Source organism: Solanum stenotomum, chromosome 9 (genome assembly GCF_019186545.1).
Source record: "Solanum stenotomum isolate F172 chromosome 9, ASM1918654v1, whole genome shotgun sequence".
NCBI classification, from domain to species: Eukaryota; Viridiplantae; Streptophyta; class Magnoliopsida; order Solanales; family Solanaceae; genus Solanum; species Solanum stenotomum.
The window spans coordinates 4,281,185-4,294,893 of NC_064290.1; the positions used below are offsets into that span (position 1 = coordinate 4,281,185).

General features: G+C 35.3%; 1 pseudogene across 1 annotated transcript; it reads left to right on the forward strand.

The window, feature by feature from the left end:
- Positions 1-951: 951 nt before the first annotated feature.
- On the forward strand, positions 952-3,872 carry LOC125877942 (cytochrome P450 CYP72A219-like; annotated as a pseudogene). Its single transcript, XR_007447659.1, has 5 exons — positions 952-1,310; positions 2,099-2,316; positions 2,393-2,621; positions 2,745-3,129; positions 3,208-3,872. The product of XR_007447659.1 is annotated as a cytochrome P450 CYP72A219-like (transcript).
- Positions 3,873-13,709: the final 9,837 nt, after the last annotated feature.

Sequence of the window (13,709 nt, forward strand, 5' to 3'; positions counted from 1 at the left end):
ATTTTCACCTTGAATATCACTTCTCTCCAATCCTCATCTATGTTTTTAGGATGTTTAGCTTAGAGGGTTTGGCTAATGGATAGTGACTCATTGAATGCCCTATTGCGGTAGGCCAATTGACCAAATCATGAAAAAAAATACTTAAGTAATACTCTCTTCGTTCTTTTTTAGTTGTCATTGTTTTATTTAAGAGTCAAACGATATAAACTTTGACTAATGTTTTAAGATGTATTTTTTCATCATATTAATATGGAAAAAAATTTTGCAATTTGTAGTACTTTTCATATAGTTTTTGAGTATCTAAATTTTTATTTTAAAAACCACTCCGCATTTAATACATGCGCACACTCTCCTAATTTAAAAATAAAATAAAATTAGAAAAAAATGATTTTAGTATTTTTTTTTTCTTAATTACATTTTGCTACAGTCTAATTATTTAATTTTTTATACATTTTATTTACTTAAAAATAGCTAACTAATATATTTAACTCTTAAAAAAAAAAAAAAAAGAGAAAGAAGAAGAAAGGGGGAAAACTATATAAAAAAATAAAGAAAAGAAGTATTGTTAATTACTTGTTGAATAAGAGGAAAATGACTGAAATCATGTTTGACTGCTGATTGTATATTAATGTCTTAAGACTTGAGTATTTATATTAAAATAAAAATTTATTAAAACCTAAGTATATATTGAAAATCAAAATTTCTTAAGACTAAAGTATAAATTAAAATAAAAAACTCTTGATCGTGTTTCATGACATCACAGTAAAAATAATAATTGTAATTGGTTAGCGTACGTGCTCATAATAACCCAATCTTTTAACTTTGTTAGTCATTGATAACGACCTTGCACTAATATTGTAGGAATAAAATATTTCTCCGTTTCAATTTGTATGTCTGATTTATCAGGAAAAATAGTCAAATATTATATTTTCCGTAAAATAATGAAGACATTGATTTTAGTGGGGAAGTTCCTATAAAGATAGAAAAATAAAGTCAAGTAGCCATATTCATACTAGTTGTGGAAATGGATTGTGTTCAATTTATAGTAAAAGCATTTTGTTCTGCTATAGCGATTATTCTATTGTTGTGTCTATGGAGAGTTCTGAATTGGATTTGGTTCAGACCGAAGAAATTGGAGAAGTTACTGAAAGAACAAGGTGTGAAGGGCAATTCGTACTCGATATTGTATGGGGACACAAAAGAACTTTCTCTGAGGATTAAAGAAGTTACATCCAAATCCATGAGTCTTTACGATGATGATATAGCACAAAGATCGATGCCTTTCTTTCTTGACACCATCAACAAATATGGTATTTTTTTTATAAATTTTGATATAACGGACTTTAGTTATGGTCGGAGTACATCCTACCTTTCCAGGCAGCTAGTCACCCAACTTGTGGTATTATAGTTGTTGTTGTTGTTGTTGAGATGGATAAAGAGTTGTTTCAATATTTCCCTCTTTTCTGACTTTCAGTCTTATAGCATGTTTGGCCAAACATTTATAGAATATGTTTATGTGCTTCTTTGTGTGATGTGTTTTTGACAAAAATATACTTTTGGAGAGTAGAAACACATTTTCGCCAGTATCAGAACAGTAACTTGTGTTTGACCAAGGTTTCGAAAGTATTATGATGATAATATAGCACCAAGATCGATGCCTTTCTTTCTTGACACCATCAACAAATATGGTATGTTTTTATAAATTTTGACATAAGAACTTTCGTTAAGGTCGGAGTACATCCTACCCTTTCCAGGCCGTAGGTCACCCTACTTGTGGTATTTTACTGTGTATGTTGTTGTTGTTGAGATGGATAAAGAGTTGTTTCAATATTTCCCCCTTTTCTGGCATTCAGTCTTATAGCATGGTTGGTTAAAGTTTAGAATATGTTTATGTGCTTCTTTTGGAGAGTAGAAACGTATTTTCGCCAATATCAAAGCAGTAATTTGTGTTTGACCAAGGTTTCAAAAGTAGTTTTTATGTAAAAGTTACTTTTTTCAGCTTTTGCTACTTCTGAAAAATCACTTATTTTCGCGTAAAAGTTTGGGAAAAACGCCCTGTTTTGATTTGGAAGTTAACAGGGGAATCATCTGTTTTCAGGGAAGAAATCATTTATATGGTTGGGTCCAAAACCACTGGTGTTCATCATGGATCCTGACCTTATAAAGGAAGTATTCACAAAAACATACATTTATCAAAAGACGAAAACAAATCCGTTAACCAAGTTACTTGCACAAGGACTAGTAAGAGAGGAGGGAGACAAATGGGCTAAACATAGAAAAATCATCAATCCCGCCTTCCATCTAGAGAAGCTTAAGGTTTGTAACTGCAACGGATTCTGTTTACGTTGTATCTCTCTTCATTACTCGTCTCTTAACCATTTCGTAAAAACAGCATATGCTTCCAGCTTTTTGTTTGAGCTGTACTGAGATGCTGAGCAAATGGGAAGACATTGTTTCGGTTGAGAGATCACACGAGATAGATGTATGGCCTCACCTTCAACAATTGACTAGTGATGTGATCTCTCGAACAGCTTTTGGCAGTAGCTATGAAGAAGGTAGAAGAATATTTGAACTTCAAACAGAACAAGCTCAGTATTTCATTGTTATATCCCAGGGTGGAGGTAAATTGATGTTCTCAAACTATAGTCATAGTACTCGAATACAAAATTCATTGAGAAGTGCAAAATTGTTAACTCTCGCTACGACTTGTAGCTAAATTTCTTGTTTATTGAACTATTTTGTAGTTTTTTGCCAACAAAGAGGAATCGAAGAATGAAGGAAATCGAAAAGCATGTTCAGGCTACAATTAGAGGTATTATTGATAAAAGAGTGAAGGCAATGAAAGGAGGAGAGGCGAATAACGAGGATCTACTTGGTATATTGCTCGAATCAAATTTTAAAGAAATCGAACAGCATGGAGACAAGGATTTTGGACTTAGCATTGAAGAAGTCATTGAAGAATGCAAGTTGTTCTATTTTGCTGGACAAGAAACTACATCGGCGTTGCTTGTATGGACTCTAATTTTGTTGTGCAGGCATCATGATTGGCAGACACGGGCAAGAGAAGAGGTGTTGCAAGTGTTTGGGAATCGGAAACCAGATTTTGATGGACTGAATCATCTAAAAGTTGTAAGTATTATCGTTAGGTAGTGCTTAAATTAGACAAAAAAAGCATTTTAGTTCAATTGTTTGATGTTATATATGCAGGTGACAATGATCTTGTACGAGTCATTAAGGTTATACCCTCCAGTAATGACAGTTACACGCCGGCTTAATGAAGACACTGTACTAGGAGATATGTCTCTACCAGCAGGTGTGCTACTCTCCTTACCAGCGGTCTTATTACATCACGATGAAGAGATATGGGGTGAAGATGCAAAGAAATTCAATCCAGAGAGATTTAGAGAAGGTGTCTCAAGTGCAACGAAGGGTCAAGTCACTTTCTTCCCATTTACATGGGGTCCTAGAATATGCATTGGACAAAACTTCGCCATGTTAGAAGCAAAGATGGTGTTGGCTATGATCCTACAACGTTTCTCGTTCGATTTATCTCCATCTTATGCTCATGCTCCTCATTCCGTTATAACTACGCAACCCCAATATGGTGCTCCACTTATTCTGCACAAATATAGTTTGTACTTGTAAGCAGTGTCTTGTTATATGTTTTAGAGTGTGTCCAAATATGGTTAATAAAGGCTTGTAGAATTGCCTATTGTTTGTTTTAGAGTTTTAAGTGTGCAGACACTGTATGATAGTATATGGAGAATCTACCACATCCAAGTAATTTACTTACGAGCAGTGGCGGAGCCAGAAATTTTATCAAGGGTGTCCAAGAATAATGGTGTGTGGCTGTCAAAATAAATAAAAAATATTGTCTTATTTGGGTTTGAGCCATTTTCTCACCTGGCAAGAACGTGTAAGCATTACCTAGTAATGAATATCTTTCTTTTCATTTCTTTTGTTTCCCATTTCTCAGCTTTTCATGTCTCTTCGATTTCTAGGTCAAGCGATAGTGGAGTACTGGAAATCATCTGCTTCATTCTTTACGATTCTTCGTCAAAATTCTTGGAGGAATAGTTGAGTAAACAAGGAATTGAAGGTTAACAAGTTAGGGTTTTCTTACATTATTTGAAAAAGATCATATTTTTAAGAAGAAATTAAACCTTATCACAAAAATATCTTGATTTCTCAAAACTAAATGAAAGCAAGAAGAAATTAAGCCTTGAACAATTTCAAATTAAATTTTTCGACTAAAAATTAAAAGCGAATAGTTTTTGGGGAAGATGATGAATTCATCATAGAGTTCCAGCGGCTCTTTTGAGTTTGTTTTGGGAAGATGATGAAATTAAATGAAGTAAATAATTAGTAAAGAAAAGAATTGAAACGTGCACCTTTTAATTAGTTTTTAGCACAAAAATAGACCTTCATGTGCGTGTTGTACGTGTTCACAAACCATGTGAGAAAATGGGTCAAATTAGTCCTCTTACAATTAAGATATTCAATACTTTAGTGAGGTAATAGAACGCCCGCAAAGNGGGGTCCTAGAATATGCATTGGACAAAACTTCGCCATGTTAGAAGCAAAGATGGCTATGGCTATGATCCTACAACGTTTCTCCTTCGAACTGTCTCCATCTTATACGCATGCTCCTCATTCTGTTATTACTACGCAACCCCAATACGGTGCTCCACTTATTTTGCACAAACTATAGTTTGTACTTGTAAGCAGTGTCTTGGTATATGTTAGTACTGAGTCCAAAAATGTTTAATAAAGGCTTGTAAAACTGCCAAATGGAACTCTTCATTTGAATTTGTGTGTTTTGGGCACTTTCCGGGAGCTAACTTCATTTATCACAGTTCGCCCACCCACAAATGGGCGAAGTGTTCGTTTTAGTCTGTGTTTTTAGGAAGGGTCCCTTTCAGTATGTAATACCCAAAAAAGTGTCATTTTTGGGGACGAACTCGTGTGTTTGGTATGTTGGAAAAAAAAATAGTTATATATTTAGTGTTTGGTAAGTAAAAAGGAATTATTATCCTAAAAGTATGTGTATGTAAGGTAAGCAAATACTACAAAAGTGGGGGCTATAGAGGTGGGGTTACGTTTAGGATGCACATATTAATCATTGTTTCTTAAGGGGAGTGCAAAGTTCAAATTGGACAAGTAAAAATGAATGGATGGAGTAGATAACATTTTCTACGGCTTTCACGGATAATTGCTTCTTCGGGACCAACTCCAACAATATCGAGATTGGAATGAAAGTCTAGTTAGACCCCGAACTCTATCCTCGACTTCCTCTCAGGTAAGATGAAGAACAACCAGATACTGGAAGTGGAGTAGAATCAATGGAAACTCGGAGGTCCTGGTCCACCCTCTCTTTCACAGCCTAGGAGTACAAACGGATGAGCTTACGTAAGCCTTTTTGACTAATACACTTTGTTGATGCAACGAACACTTTCTATTCCACGAGCAGAACACATTCATTAGGGGTGTACAAAATCGAACCAAACCACAAACCGAGTCAAACTGAGAAAAAAAACCCAACTAGTGGTTGGTTTGACTTGGTTTGGTATTGGAAAAAAAAACCGACTATATTTGGGTTGGTTTGGTTTTAACTAAAAAAAACCAACCCGAGACTAAACCAACTCGACATTATATATATAATTTTAAAATTTTATTTTACACATAAAAATATTTCCTTTGATATAATTTTTAAATATTTCTTATGCTTTCTCATAGTTTTTATCTTTTAATATATTATTTCAAGTTTGAAACTTAGAATTCTGAATGGTTCAATAAAGATTATAGTCCACATATGTTGATAATTATAATAAAGCTTAAATCAAAATCAAATTAATACTAATGCAAAAAGAAAATCAATTCAACACTAAGAATAATAATAATATTGAATATTTGTTCTTTAGTTTTACATTGGTTTAGATAATTCTAAGGGAAAATGCATAAGTACCCCCCAGCCTATGCCCGAAATCCCAGAGACACACCTAACCTTTACTAAGGTCCTATTAACCCCCTGAACTTAATTTATCTATAATAGTCTACCCCTTTTCGGCTTACGTGGCACTATCCTTGAAAAAATGTCAACATGCGCTGGGCCCACAAGATTGTGTCACGTAGGCCAAAAAGGGGTAGAATATTACATATAAAATAAGTTCGAGGGGGTAATAGGACCTTAGTAAAGGTTAGGTGTGTCTCTGGGATTTCGGGTATAGGCTGGGGGGTACTTATGCATTTTCCCTAATTCTAATACATAATCTAATTTTATTTTCCTTTAATATTTAGTCATCTAACTAATACTTATTAAACTTATTTTAGCATGATTTAGTACTTTTAAATTATGATCATTTTCATTATGACTTGTTAATTTGCAATATTTGTTTTACGCGATTTCATTATTATTATTTTTTTGTTGGATATTTTAGTGTCATTACTCATATCATATTTTGTGTTATTTTTTTAAGAAACACCTTAGATAGTTGTATTTTGATAGGACTAAAGAAATATTTGAAATACAAGTAAATTATATGTTTGTATGAATACTTTACCGAAAAAATCCGAGGTTGAAAAACCCAAGTTTTATTGGTTGGTTTGGTTTATAGATTTAAAAATCCGACACAAATGGTTTGGATTGATAATTAAAAAACCCGAACCAATCCGGTCATGTACACCCCTAACATTCATTATGAGGATGGGTCTAGTCCAATTTTGGCCTACAGCAATGTAATCAAGATTTCATTTCCTAGATTCTTTTTTCTACGAAAACTTCTCTTCTTACTGTGCTCGTTGGGACATTAAGCTAAGGTTTGGAAACCTTGTGCAGGCTCACACATTGTCTTTCTTTTGGTGTAACTATTTTTCTATCAATATCTAGTAGAGAAGTGTGTTGGCGTCCGTTCCAAACAAGTTGGGATCGACTATATGAATTCTCACTTACATCATTTATGCTCATCTCACGTCTTCGTCATACTAAAATAAAACAAACGTGAAAAAGAAAAAAAAACAATATCAACAATTTCCAAACCGAATGACGAAAATAAGTTCAAGTATCTGTGCAAGCCTTTCAGTTGTAGGTTCAATTTACAAGAGAGTAAACCAAGATTAGGACCCGTTCAACCATAAGAGCTTTTCACTTCGTTCTGGATTTTTTTTTCCACATTATTTGAAATTCAGTGTTCGGCCATAAAGATGAAGAAGAGAACAATAAACAGAAAAAAATAGAGAAAAGACATAAAGTCACTAGTAAAGTTATTTCGAATTTTCAAAAAAACACTTTGCGGGGGTCCTATTACCCCACAAATGTATGAAATATCTTTGTAAAAAGACCATTTTGAGCCATTTTCACACCTGGTAAGAACGTGTAAGCATCACGTAATATTGAATATCTTTCTTTTCATTTCTTTTGTTTCTCATTTCTCAGCTTTTCATGTCTCTTCGATTTCTTGGTCAAGCAATAGTGGAGTGGAGATCATTTGCTTCATTCTTTACGATTCTTGGTCAAAAATCTTGGAGGAATAGCTGAGTAAACAAGGAATTGAAGGTTAACAAGTTAGGGTTTTCTTACATTATTTGAAAAAGATCATATTTTTTAAGAAGAAATTAAACCTTATCACAAAAATATCTTGATTTCTCAAAACTAAATGAAATTAAGAAGAAATTAAGCCTTGAACAATTTCAAATTAAGTTTTTTGACTAGAAGTTAAAAGCGAATAGTTTTTGGAGAAGATGATAAATTCATCCGAGAGAGTTCCACTCTTTTGAGTTTGTTTTGGGAAGATGATAAATTTAAATAAAGTAAATAATTAGTAAAGAAAAGAATTGAAACGTGGCACCTTTTAATTGGTTTTTAGCATAAAAATAGACCTTCACGTGCGTGTTGTGCGTGTTCACAAACCAGGTAAGAAAATGGGTCAAATTAGTCCTTTTACAAAGATATTCAATATTATAGTGGGGTAATAGAACGCCTGCAAAGTTAAGTCATCTTTTTAAAAATTCAGGAAAACTTTGATATTGACTTTATGTCTTTTCTCAGAAAAATAAAATAGTGACATGTCTCTGCACATTAAACATATGACGAATTTATTTCAGTTAATCTTGATGGTTACAAAAGTCGGACATTAATAAGCATATTAAAAGTTCATAAGGTGCAATAAAATTTAGCAATTTTTACCATGCTCTGCTAAATTATAAATCTAGCACAACATGGTATTAAAAGTCGATCAAATTCTCACAACTTTATAATATATACTACTAAAAGTGGATAAATTCTCACAAACTATACTACTGACAATACTGCCAGATATGTTTTCAGAAACACAACGCTAAATCTTATTGCGTCTTCAGATTCAGATGCAACCCCACTACTTCAATGAAGCAACAATAAACTCTCGGCGTATATTTGCTCAAGAAGAATGATTACCCTGACCATGGATATCAAGATCCTTCAATTCCCTGTTCTCTGGATCAAGCGACAAAAGATATGCAGGATACTGCACAACAAGAAATTCCTCATTTCTTATGAAACCAATAGCATCGATAATCCTACCATTCAAATTCACAACGAATTTCTCCATCCACGACTCTGTTTTACTATACTGGTTCAAAACCCAGACAAAACCACTATGAAATAATTATGATCAATTATTTCATAGTTGTGTTGTCTGGGTTATAAACCAGTATGGTAAAACAAAGTCATGGATGGAGAAATTTGTTGTGGATCTGAATGGTGGGATTAGCGATGCTATTGGGTTCACAAAAAATGAGGAATTTCTGGTAGTATTATATCCTAGATATTTTTTATCATATGATCTAGAGAGCAGAGAATCGAAGAATCTTGATATCCATGGTACGTGAACGTAAGTGAAAACAAGTAGAATTAACAGAAAAACTCCATTAACAAGGAGCTAACATTGAAGAAGAGAAACTCTCATTGTTTGAGTTCAAAGACTAAGTAATACATCAGTGTAAGACTAGTATTTATAGCTAATTCCTATTACATTGTGTAACTAACTTCTAGAATCTACTAACAGAAAATTAGTTATAACTAATTAGTTGGAAAAGACTAATCTGCCCTTTATTAACACTAACAACTTTAACTTGTACTCTCCTTGCTTCATCATCAGCTCATATCTCAACACTCCCCTTCAAGCTAGGAGGTATAAAGATATTCAACACACCTAGCTTAGATACTAGATGTTCATGTTGTATCCTGGACAATCCTTTTGTCAAAATGTCTGCTGGTTGCTCTTGTGTAGGTAGATAGTCTATTTTGATCAAGCCTTGTTGTAGTCTTTCCCTTATGAAATGGCAGTCTATCTCTATATGCTTTGTCCTCTCGTGATACACTGGATTTGCAGCAATTTGTATGGCAGCTTTACTGTCACTATATACTTGCACTGGCAGCTTAATATCAGCTCCTACTTCTTTCAACATTCCAAGTAACCACACCAACTCTGAGACTGCAAATGCTAGGCTCCTGTATTCAGCTTCAGCTGAACTTTTGGACACTGTGGTTTGCTTATTTGCTTTCCATGACACCAATGACTTGCCTATCTTGACCATGTACCCTGTAACTGATCTTCTAGTAAGTGGACATGAAGCCCAATCAGCATCACAAAATGCAGTGACTAGTTCATTTGAGGAACTAGCCAGCAATAGACCTTGACCAGGTTCCTTTTTTAAGTATCTCACCACTCTCAATGCAGCATCCATATGTGACTTCTTTGGTTGCTGTAGAAATTGACTCAAAGTTTGTGTGCTAAAGGATATGTCTGGCCTTGTCATGTTAAGATACAGCAACTTTCCAATTAGTTTCTGGTACATTGTCTGATCTGCCAATGGGTCCTCAGAATTATCTCTCAGCTTTACCTGCTCATCATACTGTATTGATGTTAACTTAACATTGACATCAATAGGGGTTCCTGCAGGCTTGGCTGCTGTCATACCAACCTCAGTTATAAGCTCCAGAGCATACTTCCTTTGATGCATCAGTATACCATCTGCTGATCTACTAAACTCAATACCTAGGAAATACTTTAGTTCACCTAGGTCCTTCATCTTGAAAGCCTTTTGTAGTGCCTGTTTAGTCTCTTCTATTAATTCAAGACTGCTGCCAGTAATTAACATATCATCCACATAGACTAGCACAATACAAATTCCAGCTTCTGACTTGTTGATGAATAATGAGTAATCATATTGGCTTTGTTTGAACTTAAGAGCAACAAGAGCTTCAGTCAACTTGTGATTCCACTGCCTTGGAGCTTGCTTGAGCCCATACAGTGACTTGGTCAGTCTACACACCTTCTCCCCTTGACTGACAAAACCTTGAGGAAGCTGCATATAAATTTCATCCTCTAGATCTCCCTGCAAGAAAGCATTAAAAACATCCATCTGATGAATATGCCAGTGCCTTGAAGATGCAAGAGAAACAATAGATCTCACAGTCACCATCTTAACAACTGGTGAGAAAGTTTCCTTGTAATCAATACCCTCTTGTTGGCTATACCCCTTAGCTACCAACCTGGCTTTAAACCTCTCAACTTCCCCTGTAGCTTTGTACTTAATCTTATATATCCACCTGCAGCCTATAGGCTTCTTCCCTTGGGGTAAATCTGTGATCTCCCAAGTGTTGTTGTCTTCTAAGGCTTGAATCTCAGTTTGCATAGCATCAACCCATCTAGGATCCTTAACTGCATCTGAGTAGGTACAAGGTTCTTTCAGAGAGAAGGTAGCAGCTATATAACATTGATAGGAATGAGAGAGATGACTATAGCTCATGTAGTTGCATAAGGGATACTTCACATCCTTATTTATGTTGAGAGAAACGAAATCCTTCATCCATAGAGGTTTGTGTGTAGTTCTTGAGGATTTTCTAGTATCAACTGGTACAACCTGCACATGAACTTCTTGGACTGTTTCCTCCATGATGTCAGTAGCCTGAGAAGTGATCAAGGGATCAGGTACCTCTAACTCAGGTTCTGAATAAGGAGAAGCTGTTGTAACTGTATCTTCATTACAATTAGGTGTAACAGGAGCCGGAGGAGGAGTGGAATGAAGGATAAAATCTGAAGCCTACAAATTGTCTACAAAGACTGGTTGGCTATCAGTGATGTCTGTATGTGAAAAAGGGAACACATCTTCCCTAAATATGACATCTCTACTGACAAAGAATGATCTAGTAGCAATGTCAAATAGAATGTACCCTTTCTGTATTTCTGAATATCCCATATGAGCTGCAGTTCTAGACTTGGGCATCATCTTATCATGTGCAGGAAGAACCTTTGTAAAACATAAGCAACCAATAGTTCTGAAGTGTGATAAGTCTGGTTTTCGACCATATAGCTTCTCATAGGGAGTTTGAAAGTTAAGCACACTACTAGGTAGTCTATTAATAATATGTGATGAAGCTAGCACACAATGTCCCTAGAACTGTAAGGGAATTTTTGCCTGAAACCTTAAGGCCCTTGTAACCTCAAGTAGATGTCTGTGCTTTCATTCAGCCACTCCATTCTGCTGAGGGGTGTAGGGACATGATCTCTGATGAATAACTCTCATCTCCTTAAACATAGTCTCACACACAGAATTCACAAACTCAGTACCATTATCAGTCTGTATCACTTTGATGGTTTTAGCAAACTGATTCTTAACAAACTTTAGAAACAGTTGTATAGACATGCTCACATCATATTTATGCTTTAATAGAAAAATCCAGGACATCCTTTAGAAGTCATCAACTATCGTAAGAAAGTATTTATTTCCATCAAAAGTAGGTGTGCTATAAGGACCCCAGAGGTCAACATGAATCAAATCAAAAATGTTTGAACTTTTAATACTACTAGAAGGAAAAGTAAGCCTTGTTTGTTTAGCATAGGGACAAACTCGACACTTAGACACTCTACTCATACTTTGATTATTCATATCAAACATCCTAGCAAGAACTCCTGAGGACACATGTCCTAGTCTTTGATGCCACAGCTCCAACTCTGAGGCAGTTTGAGCAACTGACAGTGCAGAATCTTTCTTATCAGTGAACCAACATCCCTCCTTTTCACAAAATTTTCTTTGAGTATACAGACATCCTTCTTCTTCACCAATCTCCTTCATTTTTCCACTGTAAAGTTCCTGGAAAACACAACAGTTAGGGAAAAAAGTGACTGAGCACCCAAGTTCCTTTGTTAGTTTGCTCACTGACATCAGATTATACTTGAATTCAGGTAGATAGAAGACATTGGAAATGATACTTCTATCTGATAGAGCACAAGAACCAACATGAGTCACCTGTGTAGTGTTTCCATTAGGCAAATACACACTCTTAGGAACCTCTAACTTGATCACAGACCCTTTGATAAACATATCCAACTGAGATACCATATGGTTTGTTGCACCAGTATCTACAATCCACACATTACTATTTTCATAAACAAAGAAAGTTTTACCTGCAGTGTGAGCAGCATGTGCAGGATAACAGTCTGAAGAAGTAGATTCATTCTTGTTTTGGAAACCTGTGAGAATATGATCATATTGTTCCTTTGTAAAAGTGCAGCCCTGAAGAAGCTGTTTGACCTGCATCTCAGCTTGACTCATTGCTTTATGCCCTTTGGAATTTTCTATCACTTCATCAGTAACCTGAGTAGTATCAGATTTCCTTCCCCATCCTGGAACAGGAACATTGGTATTCATACCATATGAGAAGTGAGCTAACTGATGGTGTGAGTCTGAGGAAGTCCCCTGTACCTTCCTTTTAGACTTGAAGTCTGGTGGATATCCAACAATCTTATAACAAAATTCTTTGCTATGACCCTTACAATGACAGAAATCACATACCAGAATAGAATTCTTTTTGAACCGTTGACTTGGTCCTGAAGAAGTACCAGTTTTAGAAAACATAGCTTATTGGAATGTATGCGTCCACGAGTCTGGATGGGACCAGGTCCTCAGCACAGTTACAATAACAGAAAATAAACAAAGTGCTGAAAGTAAAGATTGCACAACAACTTTACGTGGAAACCTCCTTGCTCAAGGGAGTAAAACCACGACCTGGCCTGCCAGGACTTTTCAAAACTTCTTTCACTAATCTTTTCCAAGCAAAAAGCAAAAGCAAGTTTACAAACTAGGATTAACCTACTAATCCCAACTCTAAGCAATACCTCTTATTACTTAGATGAGCCAGAGCAGACACAGCACCGCTTGTTATACTAATCCTAACTGATTAATATAGACCTTTTAGAGTAAGAGCCTAAGTTACCCTTAACCTAGTTCTTACAATGATTCAAACGAGTTTGAAAACATTTCTTTTACAAGACAAACTAATCTTACAATATAAGAACTATTACAAGGAAATAAAATAGCAGCTAATGCAAGAAGCTCTTGAAGCAATCGATCAGATCCCTTTGTTGTTCATGAAGCATGAAAATCTTTCTCTCTTTTTGAATGAATGAATGAATATTGTTGTATCATGTTTGATATAAACCATGAAAAGTTATTACCAAACGTACAAGCAACATCCTTACTTCTGATTGGTGAAGTACTCTGTAGCTTTCACCAACTCTCTGACGCAGACAGCTTTTACAGCTGTACCGCACTTTGTCACTGGACGAGCGTACTCTGCAGAGGACCAGGTCCCTGCACTTGTGAGGAGATCATCAAAACATCAAAAGACATAAGCTCTTATCATAGCTACAGAGTCTCCTCCAACTGAG